The sequence below is a fragment of the Cyprinus carpio genome, chromosome A4, assembly GCF_018340385.1.
Source record: "Cyprinus carpio isolate SPL01 chromosome A4, ASM1834038v1, whole genome shotgun sequence".
NCBI lineage: Eukaryota > Metazoa > Chordata > Actinopteri > Cypriniformes > Cyprinidae > Cyprinus > Cyprinus carpio.
Genome location: NC_056575.1, coordinates 33410669 through 33432167, shown reverse-complemented (window position 1 = coordinate 33432167; position 21499 = coordinate 33410669). Strand labels below are relative to the sequence as shown.

At 39.5% G+C, this 21499-nt stretch overlaps 1 long non-coding RNA gene and 1 pseudogene across 1 annotated transcript; both read left to right on the top strand.

Moving 5' to 3' along the window:
• The first annotated feature begins 240 nt into the window (after window positions 1–240).
• Window positions 241–938, top strand: LOC122139265. Its single transcript, XR_006156163.1, has 3 exons — window positions 241–321; window positions 528–642; window positions 825–938. It is a non-coding gene; the product is annotated as an uncharacterized LOC122139265 (long non-coding RNA).
• Window positions 939–2930: 1992 nt separating this feature from the next.
• On the top strand, window positions 2931–19945 carry LOC122141065 (annotated as a pseudogene).
• Window positions 19946–21499: the final 1554 nt, after the last annotated feature.

The following is a 21499-nucleotide window of genomic DNA, read 5'->3' as shown; positions in this document are numbered from 1 at the left end:
GAGATGGACTGTAAAGTCACATCACATTTGCTGAAGATCATTTAGTGTCCTTTGTGACGAAAATGGTATAAAAGTGACTATAAATGAACAGGGGTGATGGGTTAGCGATTTTTCTAACAGACAGAATCAATTATTTACACATATATGTTTTAATGTTTACATGAAATTATTCACAACCATATAAGGCTGTGTAATTACTGTAGTAGTTTTTGTGATTGTCTGTCTCTTCACTTGTTTATCAGTGTTGGAGATCGAACTGTTCAGATCCATCATGGATGAACCACAAACATCTGGAGATAACTGTTCTTTTCCAGGACACAGGTACTTTGAGTAACACATTAAATAACCTTTCATGTTATAAAAAAGTTTAGTTTTTTGAATGGTTTTATAATATTAATTGAAAACAATAAGACCAAAAAGGTTACAAAAGTGTTTTTTTATACATAAAAATACATTTTATAAAATAATTATTTTATTATATTAAGATGATTCTCATAATAAAAGGGTTATAATCAGTTCTGTTTTAGCTCAGTTCATCAGAAGAGATCAGAAGCAGAGCCCAGCTGTGTGTCTATGAAGAGTGATGGTTTCTATGATTCAACCAGTGAAGTTTAACAGTGGAGATACACATCCTGATCTCAGGTATAACATTTATATAAAAAAATATGATTATAACATGACATTTTACATTATCATATATTATCACAGTTTCAGTTAACTATTTTTGTATAAACAGTGTAAGAACTGATTACAAAGTGCTCTTTACATACAATCAGTTTGCATACATAATTTAAAGGATAAAATTGAATATCTCTCTGTTTTAGCTCAGTTCATCAGAAGAGATCAGAAGCAGAGTTCAGCTGGTTGTCTATGAAGAGTGATGTGTCTATGGTTTTTCAAGAACAATTCAAGAGTGGAGATACATGGCCTGATCTCGGGTACAACATTTCTGCAAATTATATGATTTGAAGATATAATACATATTTATAAACTTCATTAAACAAAATTTTTATTTTACAGAAATGAGCCCTCAATGTCACGTTTAGATCAAATCTGCTGAAGAAGTTTTGCGTGTCCTGTGTGAGGGAAAGGGCAGCGAGAAACCACGCCCCGCCTGAGAAACCCAGCACTGCTGAATGAGATCTACACAGAGCTCTACATCACAGAGAGTGAGAGTGAACTTTTTGAGAGATCAGTAATGAGCATGAGGTGAGACAGATTGAGACACAATCCAGGAGAGCAGCAACAGAGGACACAGCCACTCAAATGCAGTGACATCTTTAGAGCTTTACCTGGACAAGACACAAGCCCCTCAGAACTGTGCTGACAAAGGGAGTCGCTGGCATTGGAAAAACACCGTCTCTGTGCAGAAGTTCATCCCTGGACTGGGCTGAAGGGAAAGAGAATCAGGACGTCCAGCTCATATTTCCACTTCCTTTCAGAGAAATCAACCTGATGAAGGACAAACACTCAGTCTTTCAGATCTTCTTAATTTCTTTTTTCCCTGAAACTAAAGAAATGAAAGATATCCAGTGATGAATATAAAGTGTTGTTCATCTTTGATGGTCTGGATGAGTGTCGTCTGTCTCTGGACTTTAAGAGTAAAGTGAAACTGTGTAATATATCTGAATCAGCCTCAGTGGATGTGCTGCTGATGAACCTCATTGAGGGGAATCTGCTTCCCTCTGCTCTCATCTGGATCACCTCCAGACCAGCACAGCTGATCTCGTCCCCTCTGAGTGTGTCCACTCGAGTGACAGAGGTACGAGGCTTCAATGAGCCACAGAAGGAGAATACTTCAAGGAAGAGAATCAGTGAAAAGAGTCTGGCCGACAGGATCATCTCACACCTGAAGTCATCGAGGAGCCTCTACATCATGTGCCATATCCCAGTCTTCTGCTGGATCTCAGCCGCTGTTCTGGAGAACATGTTGAGTCGAGCAGAGAGTGGAGAGATTCCCAAGACTCTCACTCAGATGGACACACACTTCCTGATCCTTCAGACCAACATCAACTCAGAAGGACTATGAGAAGAACGTAACAGATGAAGACATGATCCTCAAACTGGGGAAACTGGCTTTCCAGCAGCTTGTGAAAGGCAACCTGATCTTCTATGAGGAAGACCTGAAAGAGAGTGTGGCATTGATGTGACAGAAGCATCAGTGTACTCAGGATTGTGCACTCAGATCTTCAGAGATTAGTTTGGGCTTGTATCATGGGAAAGTCTTCTGCTTTGTTCATCTGAGCCTTCAGGAACATCTAGCAGCTATATATGTGCACCTCTCCTTTACAATCAAGAAGAGAAATGTGTTTTTGACCAAACCAAACAGAGTCTTGTGTCTAAGATTTTTAAACCAGAAGAAATATAATTCACTTTCTGAGCTGCATCAGAGAGCTTTAAAAAAGGCCTTAAAGAGTAAGAATGGACATCTGGATCTTTTTCCTGCGTTTTTTTTCTGGGTCTCTCAGTGGAGTCCAATCAGACTCTCATACGAAAACTACTGACACAGACAGGAGAGCTGCTCCTACAACAAAGAGGAAACAGTTCAGTGCATCAAGCAGAAGATCAGGGAGAATCGCTCTCCAGAGAAATCCTCAATCTGTTCCACTGTCTGAATGAACTGGGTGATGATTCACTGATGCAGGAGATCCAAGATTATCTGAAATCTGGAGAAATAAAACAAGCCAAACTCTCCTCTTCACAGTTGTCAGCTCTGGTTTATGTGTTGCTGACATCAAGAGCAGAAGATGGATGTGTTTGATCTGAAACAGTTTATTGGAGCACGACATACAGCAGATGAAGTTCTTCAGAATCTGTTACCTGTGGTTAAAGAATCCAGATTAGTTTGGTGAGTAACATTAGAAAACAAACTTTCAAAATATGATCACATTTATTAGTTTAGCATGTGATTTTTTTACCAAAGCAACAAAATGGGGAAACTCTCAGAGAATCACATTTCTGGCAGTGAGCTGGAGAGGTGTGTGAGACACACATACAGGTGCATTGCAATAAAGTTTTGCAAAGTTCAGTTATTTTCAGTAATTCAGCTCAATTGTGAAACTCGTGTATTAATAAATTCAATGCACACAGACTGAACTAGTCTAAGTCTTTGGTTCTTTTAATTGTTATGATTTTGGCTCACATTTAACAAAAACCCACCAATTCACGATCTCAACAATTTAGAATACTTCATAAGACCAATAAATTTTTTTTTAAATTATTCTGGAAAGTAGGTTCATTTACTGTACATGTACTCAATACTTGGTAGGGGCTCCTTTTGTTTTTAATTACTGACTCAATTTGGCGTGGCATGGAGGTGATCAGTTTGTGGCACTGCTGAGTTGGTATGAAAGCCCAGGTTTCTTTGACAGTGGCCTTCAGCTCATCTGCATTTTTGGATCTCTTGTTTCTCATTTTCCTCTTGACAATACCCCATAGATTCTCTCTGGGGTTCAGGCCTGGTGAGTTTGCTGGCCAGTCAAGCACACCAACACCATGGTCATTTAAACCAACTTCTGGTGCTTTTTGGCAGTGTGGGCAGGTGCCAAATCCTGCTGAAAATGAAATCAGCATCTTCAAAAAGCTGGTCAGCAAAAGGAAGCATGAAGTGCTCCAAAATTTCTTGGTAAACGGGTGCAGTGACTTTGGTTTTCAAAAACACAATAGACCAACACCAGCAGATGACATTGCACCCCAAATCATCACAGACTGTGGAAACTTAATACTGGACTTCAAGCAACTTGGGCTATGAGCTTCTCCAACATTCCCCCAGACTCTATGACCTTGGTTTCCAAATGAAATACAAAACTTGCTCTCATCTGAAAAGAGGACTTTGGACCACTGGGCAACAGTCCACTTCTTCTTTTCCTCAGCCCAGGTAAGACGCCTCTGACGTTGTCTGTGATTCAGGAGTGGCTTTAATTGTAGCCAAATTCTTTGACACGACTGCGTGTGGTGGCTCTTGATGCTTGCCTTGACCCCCCAGCCTCAGTCCATTTCTTGTGAAGTTCACCGATCAAATTCTTGAATCGATTTTGCTTGACAATTCCTCATAAGGCTGCGGTTCTCTCCTCGGTTGGTTGTGCATCCTTTTCTTCCACACTTTTTCCTTCCATTCACTTCCTGTTAACATGCTTGATACAGCACTCTGTGAACTGCCAGCTTCTTTGGCAATGAATGTTTGTGGCTTACCCTCCTTGTGAAGGGTGTCAATGATTGTCTTCTGGACAAATGTCCAGATCAGCAGTCTTCCCCATGATTTGTGTAGCCTAGTGAACCAAACCTAGAGACCATTTTGAAGGCTCAAGAAACCTTTGCAGGTGTTTTGAGTTGATTAGCTGATTAGCATGTCACCATATTCTAATTTGTTGTGATAGTGAATTGGTGAATTGGTAAAATGTGAGCCAAAATCATCACAATTAAAAGAACCAAAGACTTAAACTACTTCAGTCTGTGTGCATTGAATTTATTTAATACACGATTTTTCACAATTTGAGTTGAATTACGAAATAAATGAACTTTTTCCAAGAAATTATAATTTTACTGAGATGCACCTGTACTAAAGCAGCTAAGGAGGTTTTTGTGTGAGAGCTGATGATGTAGAGCTCAGTGTGGAAGATGAAGATGAAGATGAAGGAATGAATGTGAGGGGGTCAAAACTAACAGCAAACAGATTTGGACAGCTTGTTTTTTTTTATCACAGCTGGGTGTCAGTTCATCATTCATGTTCTTTAATCTGTACAGGTTTTTGCTCATTGTGGTGTCACAAATGAAGGCTGAGCAGTTTAACATTGATTTTATTGTTAATTATCTTATTAAGTAAGAAGATATAGGAGATAAAACACTCAGCAAGTTGTAAGAAAGTGTAGAAAATATTTTAGCCAGGGACAACATTTAAAAAAAAAAACCATTAAAAAAAAAATAATAATATACAACTTAACATGTAAAACATGTATAATATATACTCTGAGCAGTACACAGAATTCATCAGCTCTGCCCACAACCCCTGTGCTGGACCTGTCAGAAGACGGTCCATAAATATAAGTGAAGTGTGTCAGTCACATCATCAGTCCAGCCTTATGCCAGTTTCACACTGCAAGCTCAGTTAAAGTGACAGCACACTTTTTGATGGACAAAATCAATGATTTCACACAAAACGTGCTAAAAATGCACAGAACAACGTCAAGTGTGTTTTAACACGAATTGGAGTATGTCATGAAAGAAACTGAAGAATAAAAATATGTAGAAGATTTAGCCATTTTAACTTTTGATTGACGTGACAAACTTACTCCTTTTATTTTATTTTCAGTTCCCACAGTTACAGAAACGGAGCTATAGACACAATAAATGCACATGAACCATACTGACATATTCAACATTCGGCCTAATTAAAAATTATTAATGCTCAGCATGTTCACCTCGGTTAGAAACACACCTTTTCATTTTTAAAATGAAGCCCTATGAACAAATAATGACTTATAATATTCTCACTCACCAATTAGCTAAAACAGAATGAATATTATATTGCTCCAGGTCTTCAGTTACAAAAACGGACAACAAGGACACAAGACGAACACAGACACAAAAAAATCTATAAACCATATTTACAGCTTCTAAGAAAAATATTAAGCTTTAAATTACGATTGGCTAGAAACGCATAGCCTACTTTTTTTTTATTCAGCTCTAGCCTACATAAATAATGACTTAAACCATTTTGACATTCTTTCTTAGCCTCACGATTAGTTAAAAAGCCAACGAATTATTCACATTTCTCCCAATCAGTTACAAAAAATGGAGCTTAATCACAAGAATTTTACATAAAGCACATTGACAGCTTCTATAATGGACATGGAGATTATAGACACTCACTCAGCTATAACTTGGTTAAAAATAGCGCATATCTGTGGTAAGCGCCTGGGTAAAAGTATGTATTTAAAAAAAAAAACAGTAGGCCTATAAACAGCACGTTTGAGTCTGATTGAAACAACAGGAGCTGTTTTTGTTGTTTACCATTTGTTTACCAAGACTTCAAAAGATTCAAGTTTATGACTGACCAACCTCTAAAAACAAATTTATAGTAGTCTTTGTAAAGAAATACGAAGTTTTGGAGCGGCTGCTGTGACGCTTTACAAACGCTTCCAGTGTGAATACTCTGGCGCAGCTGCAGTGACGCTTTAGTTACGCTCACATGCTGCTCACGCTTGCAGTGTGAAACAGGCGTTAGAGCCTGATGTAAGAGCTTGCTACAGCCTCTTTTCACCCCACAGACACCCTTAATTTTGGTCAGGAGGGTTTTTATTTTCTTGTATTTTTTACTTCAGTGCTAAGTCATACTAGAGTGGCCTCTAAGCAACCAATGAGGACAACAGAAGCAATCAAACCAACAAAGGAGGAACAATATATAAGTGCTGTGACAATTTTTTATCCAAAGCAACTTGCAAATGAGGACAATAGAAGCAATCAAACCAACAAAAGAGCAGCAATATATAAATCCTGTGACAATTCCTGGTTAGTCTAATGCAGCACACATAGCAATTTTTTTTTTTTTTAATTTAAAGAATGAAAAGTAGATATAATAGAAATAGAAAAAAAGAGTGCTAGTGTTAGAGGTTCAAGTTTTTTAATATATTATAAATAAAGTAAATGTAATTATCTTGTGTGCATTATTATTTGATTGTTTTTTGTTAATTTAAGCATAGAAACTTGCTGCAACTGGATCCACTGTCCCTTTCTCTGCCTTGCTGTGACAGGTGTTTTATGAAGAATTTAATTACTGAAACATACATTTAAAATCTAATGGAAACCCTTTACATTTGTGTTATAGCCTTAAATTCTTTCTTAAAGCTAAAACCATCAGATATATTCACTGATCATTGAGTTTACTTCAGTTGTATTGCCACAGTCAAAGCTTTCTGGAAGTCATCTGTGCTCCAGATTATATAAACCATACCAGATAAATAAACACAGTAAGTAAACACATTATATAGCTGATTGTTTTGTTCTTTACACAGGACATGTGGGTGTAATCTCACTGCTCAGTCCTGTGAAAGTTTGTCTTCAGCTCTTCAATCATCAAACTCTGTCCTGAGAGAGTTGGATCTGAGTGACAATGACCTGCAGGATTCAGGAGTGAAGCTGAAGGACTGAAGAGTCCAAACTGTCAGCTGGAGATTCTGAGGTAAATGGTTCTTAATCAAAATAAATTAAAATGTTTAGTATGTTCGTCAATTTGTAAAGCTTTTGATGTATCTGTATATATTACTGTTTGTTTTGTTCTTTACACAGGCTATGTGTTGTAATCTCAGTGCTCAGTCTTGTGGAAGTTTGTCTTCAGCTCTACAATCATCAAAAACTCTGTCCTGAGAGAGCTGGACCTGAGTAACAATGACCTGCAGGATTCAGGAGTGAAGCTGCTTTTTGATGGACTAAAGAGTCCAAACTGTCAGCTGGAGATACTGAGGTAAATGGTTTTCAAATCAAATAAATGAACACAATATTCAGTTTGTTTATCAAACGGTAAAGCTTGTGATGTAATTTTATATAAATACACAGCGCAGCAGTATGTTAATTTACATGCAAGCAGCTCATGATCCAGTGTTTTCATTGTCTCTGAGTGGCTTGGTACAGAAAATGCTGCTCCACACACAAACCCCTTCTCATGCAAGTGCTGAGAGTTTGGATCACTTACAACATGAATTTAAAAATGCAAACATGCATGCAACGTTTGCCCTTTTTTTGATCGGACATCTTAATAATTTTGTACTTGATAAGTGCTGTAAGACAACTGAGGCAGATCAGTGTAAAAAATGTACTTTTTGAATTTTTTATCATCCAAACAAAAAGCCAATAGACGCGTAATGGAGTGCAGCAGAATAGCATGAAGATATGAAATATTGGGGGGGAGAATTTGCCAGTATAATTAATGGGGACATGTCCTGCTCAGTGTCTGATGTGGTTACACAAAAGACATCAAATTAGCATTCAGAAGTTACAAAGTTACCTGAGTTACTTAGCTGAAAGCATTATATGTTTCCACTCATACACGCAAAGAGAGAAAGAGAATAAGAGTGTCTTCCATTCTATGTAGAACTGACACGCTACATGTAAATGACATTCTTTAAGATACGTTTATTTGGTGGAATGAATATATATATATATATATATATATATAGTGTGTGTGTGTGTGAGTGTGTGCGTGTGTGTGTGGTAGTGTGTGGCAGCATAAATGAGGACATCCCCTCTGACATCCCTATTCTTTACTTAGACATGTTATGTATTACAAACTGAGACACAACTGAATGCAGTCAGTGATGATGAAACTAGACACTGGTCCTGGGAAATGTAGTTCATGAGGGAGTAACAGTATTCTGCGATGGAGTGCCCTCTGGTGGCTATCAAGGGCACTCCAGCTAGTGATCGCACATTAGGGTTCTTTAGACATATAATCTTCCATCAGTCTGCTTGATCAGTTACCAAAAAAGTCAAAATGATTCAGAAAAACAAGATTTTATTAAAGTGATCAAATGTTTTGTTGCAAAAATAAGTACAACCCTCTTGAAAATTACTAAGTATAAAAATATTCTGCTATAAGTTGAAACCAATATTGATAAAAAAAAATATTAATATTGAACCAAAACAATTAAAGTTAAGTCATTTCTTGACAATTAAATGTGTTATATAGCCGTCTGAATCATTCTCAGAGGTAATTGAGGGAGAAATGTCAGAAGACTGATTTCATTGCACAAAAGAGGACAATGGCACAGGAGGAATGTGAGTGTAAAATAATGGACTTGTGAGAGTGACTGTTGCATCTCACACAGTAAGATTCCATTTTGCGATGAGTGATTTTGTTTGCTAGGAAAAGAACAGGAGAAATACCAAACAAGTGTCTCAGAGCCGGCAAAAGCTATGAAAAGAGTGACTGTTGCATCTCACACAGTAAGATGCTGCCTGCAGAAGTGACATGCATGGTTGTTGTCTTCACTGTAAACTCATTTACGTTTATCCAAGGCCCATATTTACAAAATATAGACCAATGCCAATACACACAAAATACACACCACACCAAATCAAACAACTTGAAACATAACACCAAACCAACCGTTTCGGAACTAACATGTGCTGCTAGAGAGGAATACAGTGGAGTGTTTGGTTCCCACAGTGAAGTTTGGTGGTAGTAAAGCTCTTATGTAGGGATGTCAATCAACTTGAAACAGAACATGCTACCCTCTTCTCATTTGCTTGCAATGGGGGGCAACAGAACATGCTACCCTCTGCTCATTTGCTTGCATTGGTGGGCAAGCAAATGACCCCAAAACATGACAATGACAATGTGCATTCTCCCAAGGTGAAAGGACAGTAGAAAGTGATGTCAAATAGAAAATGATTTTTTTCTTAACAAGTGTTTGTTCAGCAGTAACAACAGCGACACAACACCTCTGGACAGCCATTTCCATCATTTTATTTATGTTTACATGGTGTTTTAGCTTTTTTGTTCTCTTTTGTTTTTTTTATATATTTGACATCATATATTGATAGTGACATTATTGCATTTCTAATGAGGAAAAAGTTTATTTTTAAATATGGACTATTGCTGTATTTGTAGATTGTCTGGAATAATTAATAGCTGAACTAAGTATAAATGTGTGTAAGAGACGTCTGATGTCATATGGACTATTGCTGTATTTGTAGATTGTCTGGCTGTATGGTGACAGAGGAAGGCTGTGGCTATGTGTTTTCAGCTCTGAGTTCAAACCCATCACACCTGAGAGAACTGGATCTGAGCTACAATCACCCAAGAGATTCAGGAGTCAAACTGGAGGACTCAAATTGCTCATTGGACAAACTGAAGTATGTCAAGTATGACGTTTTATTATTTAAATTCCTCAGTGTGTGTGTGTGTGTGTGTGTGTATGTATGTGTATATATATATATATATACAGATTTACTATCCATTTGTAAGTTTAATATATTAAATTTATAAGTAAATGTTAATGACATATGCAGTTATTACTAAACTAAAGCAGGATTTTCCTTTAATGGTGGGGTAAGCGATTTCTGTTAGCCAATGTTGACATTTGAAATCACCAAAAACAAACACTCCCCTACCCTAAAAGGGTCTCGCCCCTATTTTGTTAGCTCCACCCAAAAACATACGTATGCAACCCAGGCAACAATTAATGTTAGTTCTGTGAAACAAGCAAAACCAATGTTACAACCGTGTCTACACCGGACGCGAGTGGTGCAGCAAAATACTAAAGAACTTATTATAATCAGTGATGCTAAATACAAGATGGCGGCGCATCCACACGCAGCGGCTTCTCTCTGTCCCGACAGAACGGTGTTTTCTGTCTTGTGAGTCGCAGTGTTTTTGTACGTCGTCATCGCGTCTACCTATCTTTAAGCGTGCATACAGTCGTGAGTTTCTGCTGGATGTCGGCGGAACGCATTTTTAGAGAAAAAAAACTCCACGCACAAGCGGAACAGCTGTGGGACCTCGTTCTGCTCCGGAGGCCTATATTATCACCGACCCCACTGATGCATCTCGCCCACAGCGGGGTGCCACAAGCAGCGTGAGAGGAAGCAGAAGAGGGGTAAGCGCAGAGGTATCTGGGCTAGGCTAACGGCTAACCCACACTAGCCAGCTATCCCCACCATCGTACTGGCTAACGTATGCTCTTTGGACAATAAACTGGACTACATCAGACTACTACGCTCAACTCAGAGGACTGTAAGAGACTGTTGTGTTTTTGTGTTCACGGAAACACTGGCTTAGCAACAGCGTTCCGGACTGCGATATTCAGCTCGACCAGGTGACATGCTATCGAGCAGACAGAGCTCTCGTCGCTGGAGGAAAAACCCGCGGCGGCGGGCTTTGTGTTTACATCAATGATGCGTGGTGCCACGATGCTGTTGTGGTCTGCAAACACTGCTCACCCCTGGTGGAGTTTATGATTATTAATGTGCCGGCCATTCTATCTGCCGAGGGAATATACTGCCATACTGCTCATTTCGGTTTACATTCCCCTGAATAACAACAACTGCAACAGGAACGATGCACTAAATGAACTGTACCAGCACATCAGTGAGCAGCAGACAGCACACCCTGGTGCTTTTCTCATCATAGCTTGGGATTTCAACCATGCAGAAGAGTGTGTTTCCAAAAATACACCAACACATTAACTTTCCAACAAGAGGTAATAACATTTTAGACTTTGTTTACACCACACGGAGAGGAGCTTACAAAGCCCTCCCCCACCTTGGTGCCTCAAACCACATCACTGTCACGCTAATGCCTGCATACAGACCGCTCATTTAAGTCGCCAAACCAGTTCAAAAAGTATGGCCAGAAGGATCGTCAGAGGCTCTTCAAGACTGCTTTGACACAACTGACTGGAATATGTTTAAGCAGGCTGCCACTTACAATAACACCACTGACCTCCAGGAGTACTCAGAGACTGCCCCTGCCAACATCAACAAGTGTATTGATGATGTAAACAGTCACAAAAACCATCACTGTCCGGGCCAACCAGAAGCCGTGGATGACAGGGGAGGTCTACAGACTCCTGAGACGCGGAATGCTGCCTTCAGAGCTGGAGATGAGGTGGGCCTGAGAACAGCCAGGGCCAACCTATCCCGCGGCATCAGAGAGGCTAAGAACAGCACTCCGGGAGGATAGCCCATTAATTCAGCGACAGCAGAGACACTCGAGCCTGTGGCAGGGGATACAGACCATTACGGACTACAAGCCCCCACCACGGACCTGTGACAGCAACATCTCTCTGCTGAATGAGCTGAACACCTTCTTCGCTCGCTTTGAGAAACAAAACAGCACCACTGCACAGAAGACTCCACCAGGGACCTGTAGCGTATGAGCAGTTCATTCATTCATTGGTTCTGAATTAATGAATCATGGCTCATTGAATCTAAAACAATGCACATTCCTTGGCTAAAACCCAAAGCTTTTATCCCCTGAACTCATGCAGGTAAAATCAAACTCTCTGCAAGCTGAATGACCGGCCTGGTGCCAGCATGGCTGGGTTTTAAAATTCCTGACCAGGTCGTAAAACTTTATTAACTGGGAGAAACAGAAAAAGCCCAGCTTGCTAGGAATTCTTGTAAGGAACAAGGAAAGTAAATATATTCTAAATGTATTGACTGTATTTCCTTTTTGTGCTTAGATGTCTTCCATATCAAATTGGAGTATCTGCAATTTTAATCGTGTGTTAATCAAACTTTAAATGTGTGTAATTCTGCATATGAATGTAACTTTATGTTTCTCCTACCTTTACCTGTCATTCTTGGTATCTGTTTAACCATCTTGCTTTGACCGAACCACTCATACATAGGAAACTACAGTAAAATGTATTATTCTGGAATTACCATCTTGCTGAAATATATCTGCTGAATTCTGACAACACCATAACTCACTCGAGTGGGTGTCTCCCCAGAGACAAAGAAACTTTTTCCCGCTTCAGATCATGGACGTTCATTGGTTGTTCACGCGAGTGAACCCAGTCACTCCATAAGAGACTGACACAGAACTTTCTCGTGGCACTTTACTTTTGCTTCGTCGGAGAGAACGTCTGTCGCGATGGCTCCTTAGGGAGCTTTCATCTCCGTTTTTCTTTTCTTTTCTTTACTAAGCTTCATTCTCATATTCGCCTCTCCCTACACGAGGTAGACGAACTCTGAATCATTTCTTTGGTAACTCCACGTTCGTTGAACCTTTGAAACTTCGCGCGAGTCTGCTCGCCCCGGAAGACACGAGAGAACATGCCCAGCTCCAACAGATGACACACGCACGCTCGTCTTTAGCAGGCACAAAGATACCACAAAGAACCCACATGCAAGTATTATTTTCTCTATAGAGATTTAAACGCTGCTTAAGGTTTTCTATTCCTTTTTCAAGGTGATCTGATTCCTTGTTGTCTTTCAAAAAGTTACTGTATGTGATTTTGCCATACTGCACGATCATCCCATATGATCTAGCCTATTTCTCTCTCACCTTCTCTCGCTCACCCCTTTCACTCTCTCTCTCTCTCTCATGTTATTTGTTTTGTATTGTATTTGTTTTTACTGTTTGTATTGTTATACGCATATTTACTCTGTGTGAATCGTAGTTTGATGTATTATTAGTTCAATTATTAAAAGCCAATATATTCATGATTGCTTCTGTCTAAAATGCTCACATTACGAAGTCAATGAAATGTTTGATCTTAGCTACAAAGCTTATTTGTTACTTTTCAGATAACCTACATTTTATAAGGACGGGAGAATGGTTTCATGGCCAGAAACTATTTTTCCTGGAATTATAAGAAGTGATAACTTTATTGAAAGTTGACAAGTTAATCTTACGGCCGTTTGCTGGACAAACCACTGTTTGATTAGAATTAATTCCCAGTAAAAGATATCACGTTAATTTATATGAATAATGGAATATTGACATATTAATGAGTAAATTACAGTGCCTTGTAATGAGTTATTGATATATACAATTGACCTATTTTTCATCTTCAATAATTTTAATGTAACTATCACATGAGATATATATATATTAATCATATTCCTGATTAATTATTAAAATTCCCTATATATCATTTGAGCTAACATTAATGTACTAACCAGTGCGGTTACATCCCGGTGACCAGGTGATGACGCTGACCCCGGACAGCGTGAGCAGATCCTTCAGCAGGATCAATGCACGCAAAGCTCCAGGTCCTGACAACATTCCTGGGTGTGTACTGAAAGACTGTGCAGCAGAACTCACTGATGTCTTCACAGACATTTTCAACATCTCACTTAATCAGGCTGGTGTTCCCACATGTTTCAAAACCACCACCATCATTCCAGTCCTACTCTCCCCATCTCCATCCTGCTTCAATGACTACCGTCCTGTTGCACTTACTACCATCCCCATGAAGTGCTTTGAACAGCTAGTCATGCACTACATCAAGTCTGCCTCCGCCCCTCCCTGGACCCATTCCAGTTTGCATATCGGTCCAACCGGTCGACCGATGATGCCATCGCCACTGGCCTCCACTCAGCACTCACACATATAGACAAAAAGGACTTATACGTCAGAATGCTGTTCATAGACTTCAGTTCAGCATTCAACACAATCATACCTCAACAGCTCATTAACAAACTGGTCCAGCTGGGGCTCAACACTTCGCTGTGCAACTGGCTGGCACACTGAACACTGGGGCTCCCCAAGGATGTGTGCTGAGCCCCCTCCTCTTCACTCTGCTGACCCACGACTGCACACCATCACACAACTCCAACCTCTTTATTAAGTTTGCGGATGACACGCCTGTGGTGGGTCTCATTAGCAACAAGGATGAGACAAACTACAGGAGCGAGGTGAGCCGCCTGGCCGGGTGGTGCAGTGACAACAATCTCTCTCTGAACGTGGAGAAGACGAAGGAGATTGTTGTTGACTAAGGAGAGTGCAAACTGAGGAGAGCCAGAGCCCCACCCCCCATCATGTACACCTTCTACAGAGGCACCATCGAGAGCATTCTGACCAGCTGCATCACTGTGTGGGTATGGGGCGCCTGCAACGCGTCCTGTCGGAAGACTCTGCAACGCATAGTGAGAGAATTAGAAGATCACTGGTGTCTCTCTCCCCTCCCTCCAGGACATTTATGGAACCCGTCTCACTCGCAAAGCCCTCTGCATTGCAGGTGATCCCACTCACACTGGCCGTCACACAGCTTCTTCAGTCTGCTGCCATCAGGGAGGAGACTGCGGAGTCTCCAGGCCAGGACCAGCAGACTGAAGCTTCATCCATCAGGCTGTCAGGAAGCTGAACTCGCTCCCGAACTTGCCCCCTCCCGTCCCTCCTTTGCCCCAGGCACCGCTGAACTATGACCCCCCCCCAGATCCCACATCCCCCCTCCCACTAACATATGATGACATGCACCAGTCACTTTGCGCAGCATTGGTCTGCTCACTACCTCATTCACCATGGAACTGACGTCATTCTACCACCTTATCAGTCAGTTTAAATAAAATAACTGCTCTTGAGCCCTTTTGTCACTTTAATCAGACTGAACAAGCTTTTGTTTTTGCACTACATCTCTTTTTATCTGCACTGTTTTGTTCACTGGGTTTGCATTCTATCTGCCATGTGCCTTGCGCTGCTTTATTTAACTTTATTTTTATTTTTTATTATATGTCTTATTTACATTCCCTTATTGTATAGTTGTAATCTTATATTTTATATTTGATCTAGATTTTTAGGCTCTACTGTTAGTGTTATCTGTATGCACCGGGGGTCTGAGAGTAACACAATTTCGACTCTCTGTATGTATGTACTGTACATGTGGAAGAATTGACAATAAAGCAGACTTGACTTGACTTGATGCTGTCTACACCATAGATGAATATACATATCTATGGTCTTCACTGGATGTGGCACAACACTACAAATCCCAGACAGAAAACTGCTGCCGCGCTTGATTTATAACGTATTGACACAAATTTCAAATGATTTTCAATGGTCACTTTTTAAAACCCACAGGCGCAGTGTGAAAACTGTCATGGCACAGACACGGTGTTACTTACCTATCAAAAAGACACAAAGCAACCTCGGTGTCCAATCACAGGCCTTCATGCTCCTCGAGTTCTCTCCAGCACTGGAAACGCTACCTATTGCCTTAAGCCTTCAGAGGTTTTTCCTCTTTTGTTTTTTATCTGCCATCTCTATCTTTCTGTCGCTTGGCTAATGTCCGTCCTGTGTGCTGAACGCTCTCTCTTCCACATCTTGAGTAGACATGCCCTTTACTGCTGATTGGCTACGGCACCTAACATAAAACATCATATCTACACTGGATGTGACAAAGCAAACATTCCAAACAATTTCTCCTTTAATAACAGTAGGAGGCACCTAACATAAAACATCATATCTACACTGGATGTGACAAAGCAAACATTCCAAACAATTTCTTTTTTACATCAAAGCAGGTTGAGCACTTGGAGTTTGTCAGAAATAGAATGGAACCATCAGGGTTTTTTCACTTGCAAAGTGCTGCATCCAGTGTAGACAAAATAATAAGTTCAATGCCTCTATTGTCTTTAGTCGTGTAGCGCCGCTCAAGTCTGGTGTAGACAAAAAGCAACAGATTTTCTTGTTCCAGAAGCCATTACGGTTGGGTATATGCCACAATAGGGAAGAAAGGCAACTTTCATGTCAGCTTTAAATTTTTCCTTTCATTTCTTCTTCACATATTTTTAATAAAAAATAAACTCAAATTCATAGTGTACGGTATGTGTAGAGTGCAACACCAAGAGCTTCTTTACATTTTAGCCAAGTTGATGCCAAAAAACCCTAAATAAACCCAAAAAAAAACCACCTCAAATTCACAGTGTACAGTATGTGTATCAATATAACAGACTCAAACTTGCTTACAGTACAACTTTGTATGTCACTACTTACTTTGATTGCAATCCTCATCCATCACAACTAGTGAGACGCTGGTTTCCTTTATCCACTTGAGAAGCGTAGTTTGCATCTGGCCATACAGCAGTGGGTTGTTTTGTAGGTCTGTATTTCAGACACAGTGCAATGTGTGAGGAAGCAATAACAGAATATGACAGGGCTCATGTTTTTAAAGGCAAACACACTGGACTAATTAATTAAGGCTCTCTCTCTCTCTCTGCCATCTCTGATGTAATCAGGCTGGTTCCCTTCACTTTAGTGGTGTTTTGGACTTTTACAGCTAAACACCTTTGTGTTGTTGTATTGTGTTAGTTTAAACAAAATTATCTGCTGAAGTTTATTGCTGATATAGATATTCATATATGTGTTTGCAGACACAAGGTCAACAGTCACAGTCAAGTGTTCACATACTGGCTTTGATGTACCAATATGGAGGGTGGCTTAAATGTAGTGGCCCATAGATAGAGTGAAAAAGTGAAAGTGAAAGTGACGTGACATACAACAAACAAACGCGAACCACACTCACGCGCACGCACACGCACACGCGCACACGCACACGCGCACACAGCAATGAGCAGCCATTTATGCTCCGACACCCGGGGAGCAGTTGGGGGTTCAGTGCCTTGCTCAAGGGCACCTCAGTCATGGTATTTGAACTCGAAGGAAATGAAATGAACCCCTGGCCATATGTATGCTCTATTATGCAGTGTAGCCTAAGCTGTGTTTGCCTAGGGAGACCAAACTAGCAGTTTAAGGATCTCCAAACCAACCCTTCACAAGCATGTAGAGGTAAGGTTAATACTTGCATCGCTGCATTGGTGGTTAAAATTAAGCTTTGACAGTTTAACAAAAGGTTCTGCACAAATTAGCCAAAAAGACAGTGGTTCAGGGGGTGCGATCTGCGATAATATCGTATTTGTTTTTTTAATGATGTGTGATTTGACTTTATTTGTATTTTGCCAAAAACCAAACAAAACACTCCTACAGAGTGCCGTGGTCTAGTAGATTAGACTAGTGCGCACGCGTATTTAGAGTGCGTTCTTTCACTGCCTGATTCAATTTGTTAAAATGCATTTAAAATGATCAAAAATTGAAGATATAGGGGCAGAAAATGTATATATTTATATATTTTCATATAGTAAATCAGTATCACACGAAGAGTGGGTTTTTTTTCTTCCAAAAATCAGCCACCATAGCACAGTTTTTTTCTTTTTCTTTTCTTTTTTTACAACAGTTCAATAAACAAGTGAATTAAGAGACTTGCGGTTTAGACACCATATTTCCTGTTTTTTGACAACAAATATAATTCCAAACACAGCCACCATAGCACAGTTTTGAAAAAGATTAAAAACCATAAAATAAATTCTACAGAAGGGGTCCTCAACTAAAATTGCTTGAGGTCCAGTAAAGATCACCCCCAACAAGCCAAACCATGGAAACTTAAATACAAGGCCTACCTAAAAACATAAATTGGTGGTTTTTGTTAGACCATGGTATCTGCAGGATATTAAGTTCATATTTAAGACTTTTTAAGACCTGCACAAATAAAATTAAAATGAGTTCAGAAGTTTTCACAAAAAACAAAAAGGTTTTTTAGAATGAGTAACTTCACATTTCAGCCATTAAACTGTTTTTTAAAAAGAAAATGGAGGCAAAAGTATCAATTATTAGGCTGTATTCATTTAAATAACTATTATCAATCAGTTATAACCTATTAGTTAAATAATATGTAAGTATATTTAAATTTTAAATTTTAAATTTTTATAATGCATTAGCTTCTTGTCGATCCACTAGTTCACATGTACAACTCTGTGTGTTTGCTGCGTAAAAACAGGTTGGTTTTCACATTGGTCTGAACAAAAACAGCAGACAGGCTTATTGAAAATGCACATTCATTCTCAGCCAGCAGGAGGCGCTTTCAGAATGGCAGAAATACAGCGATTTCCCCGGTAACGGCTGGAAACAAAGCAGTGCAGCAGCTGACTTTAAAACATGCAGCGCTCATATTCAATGAAATCAGAGAAATCAGAAATCAGAAGTTTAATCATCATATTAAGCCGTATCGCAGCTCTCATCTTACCATCCCCAAATTTAAGACCTCTTAAAAATCCTTAAGTCTTTCTTTTACTATTTAAGAACAAACTAAATTTAAGAGTTTTTAAGGACTTTTCACCCACTGAAAGTTTCATCTGTCTGCTCTCTGTTTCTCTTCACTGCACGTCTGACCGTAGCAACAGTTAACTGTAATAACAGCCCATGGTGCTATGGGACCGGTGACAGCTCTACTGAGCTGACCTTGATGTGCTTGATATACATTTGATCTTGTTAGAAAATAGCGTTTGCCGTTTATTTATTTATGTCAAAAGGCTTCGCGGTCCGGATTCAGTTGCCAACCACTGCCACAGACTTACATTGACGGAATGTTCAGATGAGCCAAGACTATTTAAACTCCAACCGACAAATTCTAATTTAAACTCTCAGAATCCCTTGAGACTCAATCAAGCCTAGAACATGATAAATCATTCTAAAACATGCTAGCAATGTTATAATAATTCTAGCAACTGCATAGTGAGACCCTAGCAACCAACCTGTGTGCCCTAGCAACTGCATAGCAGCAACCTAGCAACCACCCAGAACATGTTTATCAACAGCATAGCAATCACTCCAAGTACCCTAACAACCACTCATTTAAGCTTAATTTCTGTCTAATATTTTTTTTAAATCTGTGAAACTATAACATCATGTAACTGAATGCGACTCTGTGTTTTCTAGTGTGGATCATGTAGGAGAATCCAGGATTACGGCTGGACTAAAGAAATGTACATCTACACACGCACACTCACACACACACACACACACACACACACACACACACACACACACACACACACACAGCTGTTGTGGTTGTTGTTGTTATTAATGTCTCTGTTCTTGTGTTCAGATGGCTGTTTTCTCACACTGGATCCAAACACAGCACACACTGATCTCAGTCTGTCTGAGGAGAACAGAGAGGTGACATGTGTGAGAGAGAAACAGCCGTATCCTGATCATCCAGACAGATTTGATTTTTATCCTCAGGTGTTGTGTAGAGAGAGTGTGTGTGGACGCTGTTACTGGGAGATTGAGTGGAGTGGAGATGATGGTGGTGTTTTATATCAGTGTCATATAAGAGCATCAGCAGGAAGGGATGGGGTGATGATGTGTTTGTTTGGATCTAATGATCAGTCATTTGCGCAGATATTCACTCCTGTCAGTTTCTTATTCAGACACAATAACATACAGACTGATCTCCCTGTGAAGCCCACCAGCAGTAGAATAGGAGTGTATGATGATGATGATGATGTCAGTAGAATAGGAGTGTATGTGGATCACAGTGCAGGAACTCCAGAAACACAAGAAACACATCACACAATGAGCCTCATCCACACAGTCCAGACCACATTCACTCAGCCGCTATATCCATGTTCATGGTTTTATTATGAATCATCAGTGAAACTGTGTTGATGAATCAGAGACTGATGAGAGATTCTACCCATAATGCTTTGAGCTGCATGATAAATCAGTAACAGTGAGATGTTATAGAGTCTCTTCATGACATTAATACTGCAGCTGAACTTCTGTCACTAAAATAACAAGTCAGAACTAGATTAAAAGGTTTTCAAGACAAACTTAAGGTTGCAAGATATGGTGTGGATGTGCCACAGCCTGAGAGACAGCAAGTGAACGGGTGGTGTGTGTGGTCAGAGTTTCATTCACGGATCCATTATGTCAGAAACCACCAATATTAGTCTTATAAAGTCATTGATTTTGTGTTAAACAACTTAAAATAAATATGCATGCACAATAAACTGTAGTGAAATTTATTTACAGCTCTCGACAGAAAGTTTTAGTAGTTTTAATAAAAATGTTAATTTATGACAGTAATCACAATACGTATATTTCCAGTATGTGCCTCAGGCTTGCACATTGCACAGTATAGTCAACTCACTCATCAGAATCCTAGGTAATCCTCTGCAAACTTCGACAGTTCGTCGAAATCAGCTCATTTGGTTCTTTTTGAGTCAGACGTGCTACTTCCGGTATGCGTCTTGTGGAATCTCGTTCTTGCGGTACTTTGATCTCATACAACGATTGGTCTGAACACACCCAGAATCTCCTGAAATCGCAGGAGTAAATACACGTAGAAACCATATCCTTGTGTTGCAGCTGACACAGAAGAGCGTACACCGCCTGTGTTCAGCTCATATTCTCCAAAATGGTGCTACGACACAGAGGAGACAAATTGTTGAATAAAGTAGTTATTTTTGTTTTCTTTGTGTACAAAAAGTATTCTTGTCTCTTCATAACATTACAGTTGAATCACTGATGGCAGAAAAAAAAAAAAAAAAGAGTCTGACAATGCTTTTCATACTTTTCTGGAACTTGACAGTGTAATTTTACTTGGCAGTCTATGGATCACAGCCCCCCCCCCCGGTTTTCATCCAAAATATCTTAAATTGTGTTTCCAACTTAATGATCAGACTTAATGATTATTTAATCTACTTTTTTAGAATGCATAAAAACTTTAAACATTTTACATAGAAACTTTAAACTTGTTAAAACTTTTTAAACAAAACTCAAACAAATTTTTAAATTTACATTTTACTATTTAAACTAATAAAAAATGGAATTAGTAAATAACATCAACAAAAACGCAATTAATTCTAAGTTCTCCTCCACCAACAGCTCAATGCAACTAAACAAAGTTTGTGTGTGTCAGCTTCAGGATGTTGGTCCATAGTTGCATCTGCAGGGACGGTGTATTCGTCATAGGTGTTGGCTAGCAGGACCGTGACACTTGCCTCCTCACTGGACACACCTGTGATGGTGACCTTGAGATTCAGTGATCTGAAATAATAAACAGAAGTCTTAGTCAAGGTATTATATAACAATACACATTCATTACATGATGTTGGTTTACTGAAGTTAACAATCAAATGATCAAAATACTAAAGCTTTCATTAATCTTTTTAATGCTAATTTCAACATTTACTTATACATTATAAAATTGAATGTTGT